Below are 13099 nucleotides of genomic sequence, written 5' to 3' on the forward strand. Positions count from 1 at the left end.
GTCATGTCTGTGATCTGCTTTTTTTCTACAAAATTAAACAACTGAATGAACATCCACCGAGGCCGGTGATTCCATAATTTTTGCCAGGGGTTGTATAACTTCAGCCATATAATATGCAATGCTGTTGCATTTATACTCCCCAGGTTAACATAACATGTAATCAGAACTCAATAATCTAAACTAGTGAAATAGCTGAACAATAAATCCCAATCAACCATTTCAGCATCCTTACAAACTACATAATGATGTAAACAATAAACCAGGGAGGAAAAGTGATCTCCACAGCCTTAAACGGTGTTAACAAGCTTAATTGCACATCAAAGGATCTGCCGCACGGACCTGTCAATCAAACACCCCGTTCTAACAGCACTCACAAACGCATGTTATATTATCTCTAAACGGACCACGGACTCTACGTGGGAATGAAACGCATATTATTGAACTGAAGAATACGCTTACATTCAACAATGACGTACACTGGCACTGCACAATGAAGAGTTTAGTGAAGAAATGAAGGTGACTTGTCTGTGGTTAACTTCTCCGGCTGCTGTAATCCCACAATGCAAACCATCGCTCTCTTAAGGTGGCACAGGTAAACATTGCACCTCCACTCTTAAGGTGGATTATTGAGGCACAACAAACATAAACATTGAGAGCCTTTCTAACAGCCGCCCCCAAATATAAGAAGTATATTCGCTCTAGAGAAAGGTGACAAAATTTTTAGTGTCTCTCACTAAGAGGTGACGTTTACTGCAGTGCTGTCTTCCCCCTCCCCAGTCGGGACAGCTGGCAGAACGACCAGCTTGGAAACTGGCCTTGTATAGTCACGATCTCCGATCTTCACATCCGCTGACCGGATATGAACATCGGCACTGGGGTGGACTCTTGTGACACGTTCAATGGGCCACAAGGCCTGGGGAAGCTGTGGGTCCATCAGGAGCACAACCAAACCATCCGTGAGGTCAGCTGGTGTAGAGTGCCATTTTGGACGAGTCTGCAGGCTAGGCAGATAGTTCTGCAGGAAGCTGGACCAGAAGCGGTCTGCCAACACTTGGGAGTGTCTCCAGCGATGGCGGCTCAAGAGTTCAGTCTCGGGGTAGACAATTTGGGGCAGGGATCCATCTAGCTGCCCCATGAGAAGGACATTGGGGGTCACTGGATCGAGGTGGGTGATGTTAGATGAGACATACCCTAATGGTTTTGAATTAAGAATGCCTTCCACTTCAAGCAGCACAGTTCGCAGTACTTCCTCTGGGACTGGCTGGGATCCCACTGTAGTATACAGGGCTGTCTTTACGGAGCAGATCTCCCATTCCCAAACTCCACCAAAGTGAGGTGCCGCGAGAGGGTTGAAGTGAAAGCTGATCCTTTGTTTGGCAAGTTGCTGTTGTAGATCTGGGGATAGGGTAGCAAACGCCTCTCGCAGCTCCCTTTCTCCTCCACGGAAATTTGTTCCCTGGTCAGAGTATAGCTCAGCTGGTGTCCCTCGGCGGGCGATGAATCGCCTCAGGGCCATCAAGAATGAATCAGCGTCGACTGCGTTCAGGAGATCTAAGTGGACACCTCGGGTGGTGAGGCACTTAAATATTATGCTCCACCTCTTCTCCATGCACCTTCCGACTTTGACTTGAAATGGCCCGAAGCAGTCCATCCCTGTTGAGAAGAAGGCCGGCTTGAAGAGGCGTAAGCGGGCGGGCAGCAGGTCTGCCATTTTGGGAACAGAAGGTCTGGCCTTCCATCGCCGACACTCAATGCAAATGTGCTGGTGGCGGCGTACGGCTTCACGGCCCCGCAAGATCCAGTACGAAGGATGGATTTCAGCAAACACCCTCTCAGGTCCTGGATGATGCAGGTGACTATCAAAGTCCTGAATTAGGAGCCTGGTAGAGGGGTGATGAGGGTCTAGCACAATGGGATGCACTGCTGTCTGCTCAAGACCTACAGCCCGACGAAGTCTGCCGCCGACACGAATAATGCCTTCTTGTTCATTCATCTCAGGTGACAAGGTGAGCAGTCAGCTGCTGGATGAGACAGGTTTGCCTGTTAAGGAGCTGCAACTCATTCGGAAAACTCTCCTGCTGGGCTTGCTGGAGTATGAGGATCTCCGCCCTGCAGTAATCTTCAGCAGTACAGCTGTCAGTCTGACCTGCCGCCCCTTGCAACTCCTGTACAGTAGCTTCTAGTAGTTCCTGCCAGGTAGTATACTGCTTCGTCGCCTTAGCTCCTGTGTCGGGTGCATCAGAGATGATGCCACAGAAGGTAGACTTCCGGTGTTCGGTGCCATCATCGGAGGGCTCGATATTGGGCTTGACAGGCCATTTCTCTGGGGGTTGCAGGAGGAATGGAGGGCCCTAAGTCAATCTGTTGGGCTTCCTAAGGTCTTGCAGTGGTTTGCCTCTAGTAATGTCATCCACAGGGTTCCTCGCTGAATCCACATAACGCCAGGCACTGGGGCTCGTTAGTTCTTGGATTTCTGCTACTCTGGTGCCAACAAAGATCTTGAAGCGACAGGACTCCGACTGCAGCCACATCAGCACTGTTGTTGAGTCTGTCCACAGGATGGTCTGATTCACTTTCAGCGTAAGCTCCCTTTCCAAGAGCTTAGCCAGCTGAACTCCAGTGAACGCTCCACACAGCTCTAGTCGGGGCATAGAGAGAAGTCGCTTGGGTGCCACTCTGGACCTGGTCAGCAGGAAAGATAGATGAACTTGGCCTCGACTGTCTACAGTCCTCAGGTATGCCACAGAGCCATACACTTGTTCAGATGCATCTGTGAACACATGGACTTCACGGATCACGGAGGACTGATCCACCTCAGCAGGCACATATGCTCTTGGCAGGATGACTTGAGGCAGGAAATGTAGTTCTTCCTCCCATTTGTTCCAGGCTTGTAGGAGGTCTTGGGGAAGGAGAGGATCATCCCAGCCTCTGTTTTTCTCCCAGAGGCGTCTGACCAACATTTTGGCTCGAGTGGTGTAGGGTATGATGAACCCCAAAGGGTCAAACTGACTCGCTAAGACCCGATAGATGGTGCGCATTGTGGGAATGTCGTACTCTATGGGTCGGTGCTTGTAACTTATGATGTCAGTTTGACAGTGCCAGCTAAGTCCAAGTGTAGATTCGGGGAATCAACTCTGTCTTGGGCGAGACAGAGCTCAATGCTGTCTGACCTGGCCTCCTTGGGTAGGTGTTCGATGACACTTGGCACGTTACTTGCCCACTGGCGCAATTCAAATCCTCCGGATGCAAGAAGCTCCCGAAGTATGTCTACTAGATGTCTGGCATCCTTGAGCTTAGGAAGGCTTTGCAGTAGATTGTCTAGATAGAAGCATCTGTCGATTGAGAACCGCACGGCATCTTCTGGCTGGCTGTGATCAGCTACGTGGCGCCGCAGGGCAAATGTGGCACAGCATGGACTGCAGGTGGTGCCAAATGGTAGAACCTGCCACTCAAACACTGCTGGAGGGTCGTCTCGGGTTACATCACGCCACACAAACCGAAGGAGGGCACGGTCTTCGGGCAAGAGGCGGACTTGTTGGAACATTGCCTTTATGTCGGCACTTAGGGCGACAGTGTGTTCCCGGAAATGCAGCAGCACTCCTAGAAGTAAAGCCCCAAGAGTGGGTCCAGGCAGCAATGACTCATTCAGGTTTTGGCCCCTGTACTGATAGGAGCAATTGAAAACAACCCGGTTCTTGTTATTGTGATTCACCATGTGATGAGGGATGTACCACTCTTCTCCCTCTCAGTTGACCTATTCAGGGTTTAACCTAGTGATGGAACCTGCATCCACTAACTTCTGGATCTCTGTGCTGTAGGCCTTAGCCTGTTCTGGATCTTTAGCCAACCGTCGTTCAGTACTCCACAGACTCGGCATGACTGCTTCTTTGGTGGCATGAAGTAGAGGCATATCTACCTTGCGTAAAAGGGGAGTGGCATAGTGCTGGATTCCTGCTACTTCTACACGAGTGGTCTTTGCTTCCAACAGAGCCAGAGCTGTCTGGTCTTGCTTCGACCTGGTTATGACCTTCTCACTCTTGTAGGGGAGGGTGTCCAGCTGCCGTAGCCTCTCAGCGTGCTTAAAGAGCTCTGATACGTGTGGGGGAACAGATGTCACCAAACACTGCTGGGGGCATAGAGGTTGCTGGATGGATCTTGCTGGTCCCTGAAGAGTCCAACCCAATCTGGTCCGAACAGCAGCAGGCCCACCTGGAGAACCTAGTCTGACTGGCTCAATGGAGGTGATCAGATGTGGGTGGTCAGAACCGATAAGCACCAGGGGTCTGACCTTCTGAAAGGACTTGATAGGCACGCCAACTAGGTGGGTGTACCTTTTCTGGAGACTCTCTACTGGGTCGGACTGGTCCGCTAGACCAAGGCGGGATGAGGTGAAGGCCTTGGATATGAGGAACCTGGTCTTAGGTTGATCAGCGGGAGAGATGTGGAAAGACACGCTAGAGCCACGGAGGGTCTGGACATCCTGCCGGATGGTCCTCAGGGGCAGGTCCTCTTGATTACCTTGGAGGCCAAGCTCTTGAGCTGCTGCTGAGAGAAGCATAGTCCTTTCAGGCCCGTCATCCAAGATGGCATAGGTATTTATTGTGCGACTTCCATGACGGAGGAGCACCCTGACAACCTTCAGTAGGACCCGGTGGTCCTCTGGTGGTCGGTCGACATAAAGGATCTCAGTGGTCGAACTCACTAGACAACTCTCTTCTTTGTTGTCCAGTCTCAAAGATCTATCATTGACTTTGTGTAAGACCAGTAGATGTTTCCCTTGGCATAGGCTGCAGAGCTTCTTTAAGTCACACTGGGATGCCTGGTGAGGCCTTGCACAGCGCCAGCACCTCCTGTTGGCCTTTATCCAATCTATGAGCTGTTCCCTTGAGATCTTCTTCACTTCAGTACACTGACTGAGGAAGTGTTCCTCATTATCACAGAAGGGACAGTAGGGCTTGGCTCTACCCTTCTGCCCTTGGGAGCATCTTGTAGGAGCATTGTTCCGTTCGGGCTCCTGAGCTCCATGGAGGACTGCCACAGACTTCCGCCTTTGGTAACCCTCTGATCTGGAGATGTGTTTCTCTCTCTGCCCTACGGTTAGTCTCTGCCCATCAAAGTCTTGACACCAGGATTCATATTGTAGCCACTAAGCAAGATCGTTAAGCGTGGCTACAGCACCAGGATGTTTAAAGGTGCACCGACAGAAGTCAGCTCTTTGCTCGGGAGGTAGTTTGCTTAACAACCTCACTACATGTGATCTGCAGCGAAGTTCCACATCCCCTTTCCGGGCCTAAGGTCTTCAGAAGGCCAACCAGCGACTGTACGTGGAGGGCAAACCGCTCAAACGCTGCAGTGTCATCACGGCGGATATCAGGTGAATCTAGTACACTGGTTATTTTCTTGAGAGCTATTTGGTGTGGCTGACCAAATTTATCATTAAGGGCTGACATGGTGTCATGGTAAGGCGTAGGGGAGTTCAAGTAGGAGTCTGCTATCAACTTTGCCTCTTCCAACTTCAGGTGATCGACAAGAATCTGGTACTTGAACAGCTCGGTCCCCTCGACAGGCAAGAGGTTTTCTAGGGCTATTTTTAATCGTGCCCACTCACACGGGTCACGGTGGCTGAAGTTAGGGATGGTTGGGCGTGGACCCCTGTATACCTGTTCAGTGGCTGGTGCTGAGTTATGGTGCAATGGAACAGGGGTATGCTGGTCATGACTCTGCATCCATGGAACTTGTTGGGTGGAAACTGGAAAGGTGGCAGGCTGCTGTGGTGTATAGGCTGCTGCATATGATGGCGCTCGTTGGGGTAGAAGCTGTGAGTATGCAGGCTGGTGGAAGTTTGGAGGCTGCCTAGGTGCATAAGCAGTGGCATAGGATTTAACTGTGAGGGCAGGAGGCGGAGCCGCAGGTTGATATCGGTACTGAGGCTGCTGAGGTGTAGAATTTGCAGTGTGGATTGTAGCTCTCTGATATGGAGTGTATGCAGTTTGTTTAAAGTGGTTAGGAAGCGGTGGAGGGGAATATCAAGCAGCATAATTTGAACTGCTGGATGGAGGAGGCCGTGAGGTCAGGTCCTCCCGGTATCGGCAGTGTTCAGGGTAAGTGGCTGCTCTGTATGCTGGGTACGTCTCCTCTCTGCCATTATCTGGTGCCCCACATAATTGACTAGGCTCAAAACGCAGAGGTGGAGGGCCACGGGCCCTCCGTGGTGATGTCACATGACTGTTCGCTGACATGGCCTGATCCTTAATTAGCTGGAGCTCCACCATTAGGCGATCCAACCTTTCCACCATTGGTTGCTCCAATGGCTCCATGTGGACTTCCATGTCAGGCCACGGTGGGGGGGTCAGACCAGTCCTCTTCATCCTCAACGCCAGTAGCCTCAGAAAAATGTGGTGTATCCTGCTGAGGACTATTCACTGTGCCAGTTAGCCTCCCCATTTCCGCTTGAACATCACAGGGTCTCTGTACATTAGTACGTGTGATGTGCTGTGACTGTAGCATGGCACTCTCTTGGTGTATCGCTCGGATTTCCTCCCTCAAGGTGTGTTCTCGGCTTGGGTGGAGCAGTGTGAATGGATCTTGTATCCTTTCCCTTGGTTCCCTCTCTCTGCACCGTAGTTGGGCTAGCCGGGTTTCCGGACTGTACGTCTGCCGCTCTCGGTGGTACAGGTCCGCCTCATCTGGAGCAGTATCCCTCCGGCAGTGGTCGATATAAGGGTAGTAAGGGGAATTCAAGGTGATCATCGTGGTCACTCCCTCTTCATGAGATGATTGCACTTCCTCTTGCCCATGCCTGTCTCGCTGCCTGTGCCCGGTGTAGTTGACCTCATAGTCATCGAGGTGGGCTGGTGGACGTGTCAGATGCTTAGGCCGTGCTCCGTAATGCTGCTCTTCATACTCCATGTTGTCCAGGGGTAAAGGGAGCTATCTGGCTCGAAGGACCATAAATGTTATGGAGACTAGGATTTAAAGGACTGAATAGGGTTGGCTCGTGATGGTAATAAGCCTCTTTCACCCCCGGGGTGTCAGTCAGGACACAATAACAGGAGATAGTGGTTCAGTTTAGGCAGTTTACTGAACAGTTGCAGGCACAGGTGAGTTACAGGCATAAAAGGGTAACTGGGGAGGAGAGTGCACATGGGGGTCTGTGTGTGTGGTTCTAAGAATACAAACAGAGAATAGCAATAATGAGTATAATGGCCCAGTCACACGGCACTTAACGAAGGGTGACGAAGACCTGACGAAACAAGAAATGTGGACCTTCGTTGACTGTCGCTGGCATCGTTTAACCTTTGCACAGCCTCGTTCCTGCAGCGGGCGCTTCGTCAGGATTTTTAAACTGTTGAAAATTTTGAACGAAGGGCAATGAAAACCTCAATTCGTCTGTGTCTCGTTTTGCTGTCATTCTTGATGTTTTTTAAGCATTTGTGTAGTTTTTGTAACGTTATTGTTTAATTTGACTTCGTTGGAGCAGCTGAACGTTTTCACACAGCGCAGAAGCCGGTTTGTGAGTGCCGAGGCTGCTGCTGCGTTCATGTACATTGGAAATTACAGGGCAAACTCAGCCTGCTTGCTTGGATTTTTTTATATCAAAACAAAAAGTTGTGTAATTTCTGATGGTACATGAATGCAGCATCAGCGGCAGCAGGAGTGCCTGCGTGCGCTTATTATTTTGTATTAAATATAACAATATGAGTGTTACGCAGTGTTGCCACAGTTACTTTGAAAAAGTAATCCAATTACTGATTACTCCTTGAAAAAGTAACTTAGTTACTTTACTGATTACTCAATTGTAAAAGTAACTAAGTTAGATTACTAGTTACTTTTTTAGTTACTTTTCCCAGCTGCCGACAACAACCCTCTGCCACCTCAACATGACAATGATACTTGTTTTGCCAAAACTCACTTTATAGTCACCCTTTCTTGACTTCAATGAAAATAAATACTTGTTTTATAAAAAGTAAAATAAAGACCTCTTTCTTGACCTCATATTTAACTGTTGACAGCACTGTAACAGTAAAACTTGCAATTTTGAACCTACATTGTTTATAAATGTAACTATTAAATTCATTCTAGCATTTTTCTAACATTTAAATTCTCTCTAAATATTTTACTTGTCGAAATTATTATTTTAAGTAGTATTAGTAGTTGTAGTAAAAAAAGGCTTCAAAACTGGACCTTTAATCTAGGGGTGTTGTGAGGGGGGCACATCCCTGCCCCACGCCCCCATTCCATCTGGATTCGCCCCTGCTTTGGCGTTTGAGCACAAAGAATGGATAACATTTATTTATGCAGAAAACGTGACCAGATTTACAGGTAAGAAAGTTTTATTGTGTTTTCACATCATGTGGTCCTCAGAAAGAGAGTTTAGGTGCATTTGAGTGGAAAATAGTGTTAGTTGTTGACGCGTCGCGGAGGATCAGCTGTTTTTAACGTGCAGATACGGAGCAGCTCAGCTCTAAATAAAGGAGGAAAAAAAGTATAAAAACGTCTTTGTAAAGCTCAGTGCAGGTGTGCTGATCACCGCGCTTTAAGAGGTGAGGACGAGTCGAGCAGCTGCAAAAAAACGTGGATGAAAAGCTCACAGCTCGCTTAAAGTGGGCCGTTCAGTCGAACCCCGACCTCCTGCACACAGACCAAGTTTAATGCTGCTATCGACCCACAATGAAAAATAATAGTAACGCACAGTGACATGGAGAAGTAACTTTAATCTGATTACTGATTTGGAAAGATTAACGCATTAGATTACTCGTTCCTAAAAAAAAGTGGTCAGATTAGAGTAACGCGTTACTAAGTAACGCGTTACCGGCATCACTGGTGTTAGGAATGATAATCCAGTCCTTCTGTACATGTGGCAACAGGTAGATGAATCAAAATGATGATATAAAGAGCTGTTCTGGAAGGAAGAATTCACGTTGTGGATCAGTGATCAATACCCACACATGTGAGTCAATGCGCGCGTTCACACGCACTGATTAATTTACTGCTCTGATATATTCAATCATCTTTACACTTATATTTATATTTATTCTCCCTTTTGACGGTTTTCTGTTATAAATTAATATATATGGCTTAGAACATAATACAGTGATACAGCAGTGACCATGGAACACTTTTTTTTTTTTTTTTTTAAATTGGAGGAAGACGGAGCGCACAGCGTGTCAACAGACAGTGTGGATTCTGATAATGATGGACATGATCCCTCTTTTGTTCTGGATGAGGAACCAGAGCAGGTGGATGTGCACACAGATCTCCACAGCTTCTGTTTGCAGTTTCTCCAGGACTCAGGCGCTATGAGCTCCGTTCCAGCGCTGAGTCCTGGAACTCAGAGACGCAGACACACACTGTTCCAGCTGTGGCTCCAGGTGCGTTTCGTCGAGATCGTGAGCTTCGGTTTTGTTAAGTTCCTCTTTCGTCCCTTTTGCGCTCTTGCTTCGCAGGCTGTTCGGTGATAAAATCTCTTTCGTCCACCTTTTCTCAACGAATTGTGACGTTTTTCAGGAATCGTCGTGTGACTGGGCCATAACAGATTCTATAACTTCAGCCATATAATATGCAATGCTGTTGCATTTATACTCCTCAGGTTAACATAACATGTAATCAGAACTCAATAATCTAAACTAGTGAAATAGCTGAACAATAAATCCCAATCAACCATTTCAGCATCCTTACAAACTACATAATGATGTAAACAATAAACCAGGGAGGAAAAGTGATCTCCACAGCCTTAAACGGTGTTAACAAGCTTAATTGCACATCAAAGGATCTGCCGCACGGACCTGTCAATCAAACACCCCGTTCTAACAGCACTCACAAACGCATGTTATATTATCTCTAAACGGACCACGGACTCTACGTGGGAATGAAACGCATATTATTGAACTGAAGAATACGCTTACATTCAACAATGACGCACACTGGCACTGCACAATGAAGAGTTTAGTGAAGAAATGAAGGTGACTTGTCTGTGGTTAACTTCTCCGGCTGCTGTAATCCCACAATGCAAACCATCGCTCTCTTAAGGTGGCACAGGTAAACATTGCACCTCCACTCTTAAGGTGGATTATTGAGGCACAACAAACATAAACATTGAGAGCCTTTCTAACAAGGAGACTGTGGAGGGTGAAAAGGGGGCCATCTGTGCTCTGGACTCCAAATGCACATGCACACATACACACAGATCAGATCCTGCTGCAGTCCAGCACTCTTAAAACTTCAGTTACCTTTATAATTTTATTACTGGTAAATTTTAGAATTGATTTAGATGAGACAGACTCATTATCTCACACAAATATAGCACAATTATCTGGGAACTACTTTTTGTGCAGGAATTCATCAATCACAGAATATACAGAAACTGTACGAGGTCTATCAGAAAAGTATCCTACCTTTTTATTTAAAAAAAAAACTATATGGATTTGAATGACGTGCGATTACACCAATCATGCTTGAACCCTCGTGTGCATGCGTGAGTTTTTTCACGCGTGTCGGTGACGTCATTTCCCTGTGGGCAGGCCTTGAGTGAGATGTGGTCCCGCCCTCTCGGCTGAATTCCTTTGTTTCACACGCTGCTCAGACGTGTTGCTTTATCAACATTTTTTCTGGACCTGTGAGGAATATCCGAGTGGACACTATTTGAGAAATTAAGCTGGTTTTCAGTGAAAAGTTTAACGGCTGATGAGAGATTATGGGGTGTTTCTGTTGGTGTAAGGACTTCCCACGGAGCGGGACATCGCGCAGCGCTTCCAGGCGCCGTCGTCGGCCTGTTTCGACCTGAAAACATCCTAATTTAAGGCTTAATTCACCCAGGACATCGTGAGAGAACAGAGAAGATTCAGAAGAGGCCGGCATGAGGACTTTATGCAGACATTCCACTGTTTAAGGACATTTTGTAATGAAAGACGTGCGTGCAAATTCGCCGAGTCGTTTCCGTGATGACTCGGCGAATCTGTGTGCGCCGCGACAGGAAAAACACCTCCGTGTTGAAAACCATTTGTAGAATTCAGGCGGCTTTTGATGGCTTTCAACAAGTGAGTAACTGAGAAATTGTTTAACAGCTTGGGCATGTTCTAACTTGCCCGTTAAGGTTTCCAACGGAGGTGTTTTTCCTCTCGTGACCCCCCGCGGTCGGGTCCAGCCCGACATGCGACTCTGCCCGCACGTTCTTTCATTACAAAATGTCCATTAACAATGGAATGTCCAAATAAACTCCTCATGCCGACTTCTTCTGAAAGTTCTCTGTTCTCTGATGACTTACTGCGTTAACAGAGCCTGAAATGTGGAAGTTTTCAACTTGAAACGGCGAGACGCTGCCGCCTCGGAGCGCAGATCGCCGTCAGGCGCCGTGGGCCGTCCTTAAAGTGACACTACCAGACCAAAATCTCTCATCAGCCGTTAAAATTTTTACCGAAAACCAGCTGAATTTATCAAATGGTGTCCACTCAGTTGTGCCTTACAGTTTTGAAAAAAATTTTGATCAAACAAAGCAGCAGTCTCTGAGCCATTCCTAAACAATGAAAAAATCGACGAGCGGGTGGGCGACTCCTCACTCAAAGACTGCCCACAGGCGAATGACGTAACCGACAGGCGTGAAAAAACTCTTGCATGCCCACGAGGGTTCAAGCATGTCTGATGTAATCACACGTGATTCAAATCCATATGGTTTTTGAAAAAAATAAGGTCGGATACTTTTCTAATAGACCTCGTATATCGTTATTTGGTCAAAATGAGAGCGTCCACTGCCTGAGCAGTGTGTGAGAGTATGGGTCAGGAGCAAAGAGGTTTATATATATATATATATATATACACAGTGGTGAGCAAAGCTAACCAAAAACTTAGCTTCAATAACCATTAATCTGCTAAATGAAAAGTTAGCTTTTATAAAGCTAAACTGATAAACCCCAAAAAAAATTTTGTGGAAGTTACAGATAAAACTAAACCGATGACTTTCAGTACTGACTTCAGTGCACTAGCAGCTACTGACACAACAACGAGTCAGTGTATCTGTCTCAGGTCAGCCTTCTCTCAGCAAACAAGACCTGTGATCAGAGATAAAGAGAAAAGAAGAGAGAGAGATTTTTTTTTTTTTACACCTTATGAACTTGCTGGAATATCACTGAAGTCATGTACAGGCAGACAGTTTGGACTTATGGTTAAAATTTTAAACAAACTAATTCTGGACAAGTTATTGAAATTAACATCACGTCTGTCATTTTACAAAGTGAAAATATCAGCTATAAGTTTTAAAGTAATGCACTAATTTTGAAGGTTTTAGAGTTTAGACACACATGCCGCAATGCATTATGGGAACATTAGTTTCCTGTTGTCAGTGGCTGGTTAGTCGCTATACAAGTTACTGAAACAATTTGAAAATTCTGTTTAAGTGATTCAACACCTAGCGAATGTGTGGCATGAACATGTGCCATGAATACTGCCATCTCCTAGCCAGTAGATGGCAGTATTCATGGCAGTGTGAACAAGTGCCACATTTGTGTGCATTTCCGTCACTTAATTGTTATGCGCTTTTGTTTCACAATTCTTTGGAATTGATGGTGTCTGTAGTTGACAAAGTAAAGCTGCACCACATTGTAAAGAGTTCCAGCACACGGAAAAGAAGCTGTGAAAAGCAGTTCTTTTTCAAGACTTTTAGCTCTTCAGCCCCACACTCCCATGAGCACCACTAGCTTAGCTTACGACAAGCTAAAAGTGGACGTTATGGCCGAACAACTGTCCAGTTTCTGGGTATTCTGTTAGTACGCGCCCGCGGCCGACATGCTTGAAGAATTCCTGCGCAAAAAGTAGTTCCAAGATAATGAGTGTATCTCATCTAAATCAATTCTAAAATTTGCCAGTAATAAAATTATAAAGATAACTGAAGTTTTAAGAGTGGCCGTAATAAATATTTAAGAAACTTGAAGTATGTTGTCCACAGGTAGGCATTTGCTTTAATTTTCACCAGGAAAATCCTAATGATTTCCTCACACACACACACACACACACACACACACACACACACACACACACACACACACACACACACACACACACACACACACACACACACACACACACACACACACACACACACACATCC

Source organism: Thalassophryne amazonica, chromosome 10 (assembly GCF_902500255.1).
Source record: "Thalassophryne amazonica chromosome 10, fThaAma1.1, whole genome shotgun sequence".
Lineage (NCBI taxonomy): Eukaryota > Metazoa > Chordata > Actinopteri > Batrachoidiformes > Batrachoididae > Thalassophryne > Thalassophryne amazonica.